The sequence below is a fragment of the Eschrichtius robustus genome, chromosome 5, assembly GCF_028021215.1.
Source record: "Eschrichtius robustus isolate mEscRob2 chromosome 5, mEscRob2.pri, whole genome shotgun sequence".
Lineage (NCBI taxonomy): Eukaryota > Metazoa > Chordata > Mammalia > Artiodactyla > Eschrichtiidae > Eschrichtius > Eschrichtius robustus.
The window spans coordinates 44,813,415-44,822,622 of NC_090828.1; the positions used below are offsets into that span (position 1 = coordinate 44,813,415).

At 36.9% G+C, this 9,208-nt stretch overlaps 1 long non-coding RNA gene across 2 annotated transcripts in view; it reads right to left on the reverse strand.

The window, feature by feature from the left end:
- LOC137764817 (uncharacterized) overlaps positions 1-8,944 on the reverse strand; it is a 159,172-nt gene extending 150,228 nt beyond the window's left edge. For both annotated transcript variants that reach the window (XR_011074069.1, XR_011074068.1), the window contains exons 1-2: positions 8,863-8,944; positions 5,730-5,806 (exon numbers count right to left, since the gene is read on the reverse strand). This is a non-coding gene — a long non-coding RNA (uncharacterized lncRNA). The remainder of the gene's footprint in view (positions 1-5,729; positions 5,807-8,862) is intronic.
- Between the last annotated feature and the right edge of the window lie 264 nt (positions 8,945-9,208).

Genomic DNA, 9,208 nt, shown 5'->3' on the forward strand with positions numbered 1-9,208 from the left:
GAAAAGTTAATACCTATCCCTCAAATTATTCCAAAAAACTGAAGAGGAAGGAATGCTTCTAAATTCATTCTACAAGGCCAACATTACCCTAATACCAAAACCAGATAGAGACCCTACAAAAATAGAAAATTACAGGCCAATAACCCTGATGGGTAAAAATCCTCAACAAAATATTAGCAAACCAAATTCAACAATACGTTAAAAAGATCATATACTATGATCAAGTGGAATTTATTGCAGGGATGCAAGGATAGTTCAACATCCGCAAGTCAGTCAATGTGATACACCATATTAACAAAATAAAGGATAAAAATTATATGATCATCTCAACAGATGCAGAAAAAGCTTTTGACAATATTCAACATCCATTTATGATTTAAAAAAACCTCTCAGGTATGTTCCCTCTGAGGTAGAGGGAACATACCTCAACATAACAAAGGCCATACATGACAAACCCCAGCTAACAAGCTGATGGTTAAAAGCTGAAGGCTTTTCTCTAGGATCAGGAACAAGACGAGGATGCCCACTCTTGCCACTTTCATTCAACATAGTATTGGAAGTCCTAGGCACAGTAGTCAGAGAAGAAAAATAAAAGGAATTCAAATTGGAAAGGAAGAAGTAACACTGTCACTGTTTGCAGATGACATGATACTACATGTAGAAAACCCTAAAGACACCATTAAGAAACTGTTAGAACTAATAAACGAATTCAGCAAAGTTGCAGTATGCAAAAATCTGTTTCGTTTCTTTATACTAATAATGGACTATCAGAAAGAGAAATTAAGAAAATAATCCCATTTATAATTGCATCAAAAAGAATAAAATACCTAGGAATAAATTTAACCAAGGAGGTGAAAAACCAATATATTAAAAACTACAGGACATTAATGAAAGAAATTGAAGAAGACACAAATAAATGGAAACATATTCCATGCTCATTGGTTGGAAGAATTAATATTGTTAAAATGTCCATACTACACAAAGCAATATAAAAAATTCAATGCAATCCATACCAAAATTCCAATGGTATTTTTCACAGAAATAGAACAAACAATTCTAAAATTTATATGGAACTACAAAAGACCCTGAATAGCCAAAGCAATCTTGAGAAAGAAGAACAAAGCTGGAGGCATCATGCTCCCTGATTTCAAACTATATTACAAAGATCAGTAATTAAAACAGTATGGTATTGGCATAAAAACAGACACATAGATCAATGAAACAGAATAGCCCAGAAATAAACCTACACATATATGGCCAATTAACTTATGATGAAGGAGCCAAAAATATAACAATGGGGAAAAAACCATCTCTTGAAAAAATGGTGTTGGAAAAATTGGACAGTCACATGCAAAAGAATGATACTGAATCACTAAATTACACCATACACAAAAATTAACTCAAAATGGATTAAAGACTTGGACATAAGACCTGAAACCATAAAACTCCTAGAAGAAAACACAGGCAATAAGCTCCTTGACATAGGTCTTGGCAATACTTTTTGAATCTGATACCAAATGTAAAAAGTAACAATAGCAAATATAAACAAGTGGACCACATCAAACTAAACAAGTGGGACCATATCAAAGCTTCTGAACAGCAAAGAAAACTATCAACAGAATTAAAAGGCACCCTATTCAATGTGAGAAAATAATTGCAAATCATATATCTGATAAGAGGCTAATACCCAAAATATACAAAAAACACAACTCAATAGCAAAAAAAAAAAAAAAAAAATCTGATTAAAAAATCTGTAGAAATCTAGAAAAATGGTACAGATGAACCTATTGCAAAGTAGAAATAGAGACACAGATGTAGAGAACAGACGTATAGACACCAAGGCAGGGAAAGGGAGGGTGGGATGAACTGGGAGATTGGGATTGACATATATACACTGTTATGTATAAAACAGATGACTAAAGAGAACCTGCTGTATAGCACAGGGAATTCTACTCAATGCTTTGTGGTGACCTAAATGGGAAGGAAATCCAGAAAAGAGGGGATATATGTATACATATAGCTGATTCACTTCGCTGTACAGCAGAAACTAGCACAACATTGTGAAACAACTATACCCCAATTCAAGAAAAATTAAAAATAAAAAATGGGCAGAAGATCTGAATGGACGTTTTTCCAAAGAAGACATAGAGATGGCCAACAGGTACATGAAAAGATGATCTATGTCATTAATCATCAGGTAAATGCAAATCAAAACCACAATGAGATGTCACCTCACACCTGTTAAAATGGCTATTACCAAAAAGACAAAAGGGAATAGTAAGTATTGGCAAGAATGTGGAGAAAAGGGAATCCTTGTGCACTGTTGGTGAGAATGTTAACTGATGCAACTACTGTGGAAAACCATAAGAAGGTTTCTCAAAAAATTAAAACTAGAATTACCATGTGATCTAGCAATTCTACTTCTGGGTATTTACATGAAGGAAATGAAAACACTAATTCGAAAAGATACTTGTACTCCTATGTTCATTGCAGCATTATTTACAATAGCCAAGATATGGAAACAATCTAAGTGTCCGTCAATGGATGAATGGATAAAGAAGATGTGGTATATATAAATACAATGGAGTATTATTCAGCCATAAAGAAGAATGAAATCTTGCTATTTGAGACAACCATGGATGGACATGGAGAACATTATGTTAAGTGAAATAAATCAGACAGAGAAAGACAAATAACGTATGATGTTTCTTACATGTGTAATCTTAAAACAAAAAACCAAGCCCATGGATACAGAAAACCAATGGTGGTTGCAAGAGGCAAGGGGCTGGGGGTTGAAGATATGTGTGAACTTTTTCTTTAGTTTAAATAAATTAAATTAAAAAAATTTTAAAGTACACTTAATATAATATAACCTGTGATGAAAGAATGTAAAAATATTTCACGTTAACATAGGAAATGTGAAAAAAAAAACCCATGCAAACAAGAAAACTTCCCCACTCCCACATCCCAGCTCAAGCGCAATTTTCTTCATGAAGCTGATCACCCTTGCTGTTGTGATTTTTCTTTATTCTGAACCACCCCTGCATTTTCATTCCTTTCATTCAGCATTGATTCTAACAGAGTTATGTGTGGACTATTCTCTTTTAACTGACTACATGTTCCTGAGGAGATTATGTTTTATTTAATTTTGAATCCCTGTGTATTGAATTTCCCAGGGTGTTTCTGATAGATATCTGGTAATAACTGAGTGAATGAATAAGTTTTTACATGTCACTAAAATCATTTTTTATGAAAGAAATAAAGCCCCCTTAAGAAGCTATTGTGGGGAACAATATCTAGACAAATCATGGCATGAATATAAGATACAAGAAAAGTTAATATTCAGTAAAGAACATTAATCTATTTCTCACTCATAGTTTGATCCCATGGATAGGTGACAGTATCGACTGGTGAGAATGGAAAATTCTAGTGATTATGTGGAAGAGCTGAAAATCAGATCTATAAATAAACAATCCTCTAAATCAATATTATCCCTAATCTCAAAGGCATGATGATAAAACATGACTCAAATATAAGTTATTTAATACTAGAACATTTTAATGAAAATAAGATGCTAGACATTACATGAGTAAGTTTATAATAAAAAACCTAGACTGCAATATTATTTATGTGAAAATTTCAGATGAATTTGCAACCTCTATACTGATCATATTTTGCAAGATCAACATGACATTTCGGTAATAACACTCAAGTTGGCGTAACATAAATGTTCTGTTTATCTACCTCCGCATAACAAACCTCAAAACTTTGTGGTTTAACAATTTATCTTTCATGGTTCTGGGGGTTGATGAGCTCAGCTGGGCAGTTCTCACTTGGGGTACCTCAAATAATCAGATGGCAGCTGAGGCTAGAGTTGTCTAAAGGAGTCTCCTCTCAACATCTGGCACCTGAGCTAGGATGGCTGAACAACTAGAAACCCATTAGTCAGGCATTTCTTTCTCCACACAGCCTCTTCACCTGGCTAGCTTGTACTTTTTTACATAATGGCAGACTCAGGGTAGGCTGACTTCTTATGAGGTGACTGACCTTCCCAGAGAAAGTTTCAAGAGAGCCAGGAGGAAAGTTGCAAGGCGTCTATGACTTCGCCTTGGAAAGCATATAGCCTCACTTCTGTTATAATCTAATTAATGATCAAAGTAATCAAAAACTAGCCCAGATTCAAGGGAATGGAGGAGTGACTCCACCTCTTAATGAGGGGATGGCTTGTGTGTATAAGAAGGGAACAGTTGATGGTGGTCACTTGGAAACCAATATTTTGAGAATACAGTTGACCCTTGAACAACATAGGTTTGAATTGTGCAGGCCCACTTTTTTGGGACTTTTTTTCAATAAACATACAGCCAGACCTTAGTATTAGCAGGTTCCACATCTATGGAAACAGAGGGCCCACTATGGGACTTGAGCATCCATGGATTTTGGTATCCCCCCGCCCCCCCCCACCCCGCCCCACGGATACCAAGGGACAACTGTATATAAATCCAACTTCTTTATAAAGAATGATGTCCCAAAAGACATCCTAAATCTGTCTTCGTAACAAGAATGGAGAGCCATTAACACACTCAATTCTGATTATTTGACTTTCAGCATGTTTGGATTAAAAACATATCTGTATTCTATTTCAAGAATCTAGCATTTGGCCAAAAATTATGTGCACTCTTGTTAACCCAAGTATGGTTCCTGAACCAGCAGCACCTGGGAACTTGTCAGAAATGCAGACTATTAGACCCTACCCCAGAGCTACTCAATCAGACATGTATTTTAATAAGATGCCTAGGAGATTCATATGCATGTTAAAATTTGAGAAGTGCTGACTTAGGCCATACTCATATACAGTCATCCCTCGGTATCCGTGGGGGATTATTTCCAGGACTCCCCGCAGATCCCAAAATCCAAGAAGATGCTCAAGTCCCTTATATAAAATGGCATAGTATTTGCATATAAACTATACAGATCTTCCCGTATATTTTAGATCAACTCTAGATTACTTATAATATCTAATACCATGTAAATACTTTGTAATAGTTGTAAGTACAACGTAAATGCTATGTAAATAGTGGCTGGTGTATGGCAAATTCAAGTTTTGCTTTTTGGAACTTTCTGGAATTTTTTTTCTCGCATATTTTTGATCCATGCTTGGTTGAGTCTGCAGATGTGGAACCTGTGGATACTGAGGGCTGACTGTACTAGTATACACAGAGTAGCCTCAAACTTGTCATCTGAAGAAACCTAGGAAATATGAAGTACTCTTCTTCACCTTTGGGGGCAGAGAAGGATTGTATATTTCATTTGGGTTTTAAATGGAAAAAATAGCTAAAACTTGATTGCTCCTACAAAATCTTTGACAAGTTAGAAACCACATGTGTGAAGGTTTGTGTTTTAATCTTGCTTTTATCTGGGACAACAAGGATCATCACTATGTATGGGGGAAAATTTTTGATTGATGAGTTTTTATATGACTAGGGAAGCTAAGAAGAAAAGACCAAAAAAAGTGCAAAGGACTTTGAAATAGATGGTAAGTACATTATATACATTTAGTTATTTACACGTAAAGACACATGGAAAAAATTTTCACTATTATTATTAGCGAAATACTTAAAATATATTTTTAGGCAGGATAGCATCATAGTTTTGTCATAGATAAAATGAAAGCAAATTTAGAAACAAAAATGTTCTTTTTAAAGAAATAAAACTAACTTTTGAAAACATACCATTTCTTCCAAAAATACGTTCAATCCATTCACAGTTTCTTGCCTGTTCTTCTTAATTCATCATTCATTTCTATGATCTAAATTACAAAACATAATTAAAATGCCTATGAGAAAGTTCTTAAAAATCAAATAAGTTCAACATTAAAGATAATTTTAAATTTTCCAGCCATTACTTTATCTTGTTAAGTATCTTGTTAAGTATCTGTCATGTTATCTAGAAAATTACATATGAATGTTTAAGTCCTTTATAGATAAAACTACTTCATTTAAGGTATAACTAGAAACTTTAGGTTGGTTTCCAAATGGCACTTACACAAGCCTAAATTAAAATTTAAGCACCGGATTTAACAATTTTTTAAAAAGATACTGAATTTGAGTAAGGAACACAAAAAGATTAGCCGAAATTATACTGACTTCTTATGTAGACAAGAAAGGCAAATGACTCTCCATTCTTCCAATAATCTATTATCACCACAAATTAGCCAAATGGAGAGAGACCTCATTTTCTTCTTCAATTCTATTATGGCATTATCCTAGAGAATCTAAACTGAAGACCACCACAAGGCTATGAGGGCCTCAATAACTATCAAATAGACTTTCTCTATTTGTTACCACAGAGTCAATTATCTCTTTTTGTTTGGATCACTCACATTGTCTGAATCCTCAAATAGCCTGCTTTCCTTATCTGCTTTTAACTTGGCTAAAGTATTCTCTAAACCTTAATGTGTACTTCCCTGCTGAAAAACTTTATTGGCTTCCCACAGTCCTTGGGATAAAATCTACCACTTAGAGGCCTATGAGACCCTTTATGATCAAGGTACTGCCTATCATTCTACTCCAATCTCCATTTACTTCTCAAGATCCAGCAATGTAGAATTCCTTGCACTCACCAAGGCACTGGCACATGCTATTCCTCCTGCCTGAAATACCTTTCTTTTCTTTCTCCTCCTGGATAATCCTTAACCTTAAGATTCAGCTTGCTAGTTTCTTCCATAGGTTTCTCCAAGGCAGTGTGTGCCCCTCTACACTTCTGTACTACATACTATTGATACATATTCTCATAACACTTATATTACATTGCAATAATTTTTCTCAACTGGAGGGCAAGGAATGTCTTTTCTCTGTATTGTGTTCAGCGCTGAGTGTGGCACTCAATAAATGTCACTGAATAAACAAAGAAATGAATATACAACTAAAATAGAGATGAGGGAGTTATAGTGATTCTGAGTCCAATTTGAGTAAGGTGGAAGAAGTCTACTCCCCACCCCCCACTGATTAGTTTAAAAGATTTTATGGGGAAAAATGGGCCTCTTCAGAAGTAGTTAAATATGGTCAATAGTAATACAGTGATAATTAACTGAAACTAGGTCATTCCAGGTCCTGCTAATGAATAGTCATGACACAATAGGAAAAAACAAAATTACAGAATGTTAGAAATAACTGTGCACTTCAGGGTCAAGTTCAGCATCTTCATTGCAGAGATGAAAAAATATGGGCTAAAAGAAATGAAACTGAGATTGTTAGGGGAACTTTGATATAGGATAGGGCAGTGGTTCTCCTAGTGTGGCTCAAAGTTGAAAACCACTGAAACAGGATTTTAAGAACTAGAAAAAGTTTTACATTAATTTGCAGTGGTTTAAGGAGGAATTAAAAAGTGTGATTAAAAAAATAAGCAAGTAGGGCTTCCCTGGTGGTGCAGTGGTTAAGAATCTGCCTGCCAATGAAGGGGACACAGGTTCGAGCCCTGGTCCGGGAAGATCCCACATGCCGCAGAGCAACAAAGCTCATGTGCCACAACTACTGAGCCTGTGCTCTAGAGCCTGCGAGCCACAACTACTGAGCCCATGTGCCACAATTGCTGAAGCCTGTGCACCTAGGGCCCGTGCTCCACAACAAGAGAAGCCACCACAATGAGAAGCCTGCACACCACAATAGAGTAGCTGAAACTAGAGAAAGTCCATGTGAAGCAATGAAGACCCAACACAGCCAAAAATAAATAAATAAAATATAAATAAAAAAATAAAAATAAAAATGAGCAAAATACCTGACTAGACATTTAAAAAAAAAAAAAAGCAAGCAGAGAAAGCAATCTCAAGGCAGAAGTGGAGAGCGCTCAGTACTGTGTTGTTAGCATTACTGAAAACAATGAAGGTTTTGAAGATTAAAAATGTTTCAAGCCTAGGTGAGATCAACCAAAAGATCTAGAATAAATTAATAGGTCACTTAATTATTCATGTTTATGAAGAGAAGTAATTGACAATCTTGAGTCACTTTTTATTTGGTTTGCAGTAAAATGTATGATTTTTCTTTCAGTACTTACCCTTCTTTGTTTTGTTTATGGTAATATCAACATTTGAAGTGGAACTGGTAAAGTACTAGATCAGCTGTGGGTACTCAGGCAACTCACAGTTAACTATTCTGGGTTCTATTTCCTCATCTGTAAAATTGTTTGGATTATATCACCTCAAAGATTCTTTTTAGCAACTATGAATCCAAGAACACTGGTTTGCCAAAATTAATATAGAATTAATTTCAAGAACAAGTCTAGTTCACTTAAATACCTTAATATCATTATTGGTATTTTTAATTTGCTTGGCAACGTCGGTTTTTAAGTTAGTGAGTCACCTTGGGTCTAGATCATATTTACATTCGTAGTTAAGAAACATAGGCTGCAGTGGAACGGCCTGCAATTCCTGCAGTCTGAAGCCACAAAATGTGGATACGATCATCGAGAATCAAACAGCCAATGAAAATAACAACAAAAATCTATCCACCTGAATTCAGGTCTAACACTTTTCAGTACGTTAAATATTTGAAACCTCGTAGGCACTGCGGGACCACACATGGCGGAACCACACAAGGCGAAAGGTCCATCCAAAGGGGCCTTCAGGCCTCACCACCGCATGGGTTCGGCGTCACCCCTGTCCTATAGCCGAGGGTGGTATGCTAAGCAAGGCCCTTGGATCTCAAGAGCACTTTGGGAGGATCACACCTTAAGAATCCTCCCTCTTCCCGGCCAAGCCGTAACCTAGCGAGAAAAATGGGCAATTTGGGAGGCTTTCCTTTCCCTCCAGATCTCCTCGCATCGCCCTTAATCCCCACCGTCAGCTTCCCAAACTGCAGCGGCCGTTACCTCCATCCTAGAAGCCAGGGCTTCTCAGACAATGCCGCCCCCTCCTGCCATTTTGTCCCGTCGTCGTCGGCAGCAGCACCTACTGCTGCTGCTGCCGCTGCCGCTGCCGCTGCCGACGTCAGGGCCTATGGGGGATGGGGAGGGCGGTGCGTGGGGGCGGGACTTCCGCGCCCTCTTCGGGAGCCAGGAGGCGGGGCCTCAGCAGAACCGGCCCCAATCCTGCCCACCAGACTCAGTAAATTGCAGCTCAAAGTTGATCTAGCATTGCTTGGAGTGGCATCAGGGGCTGCTTTATAATTTTCTTCTTTTCCCGAATACTTCCGTAGACTCTAACGAATAGGGCCTG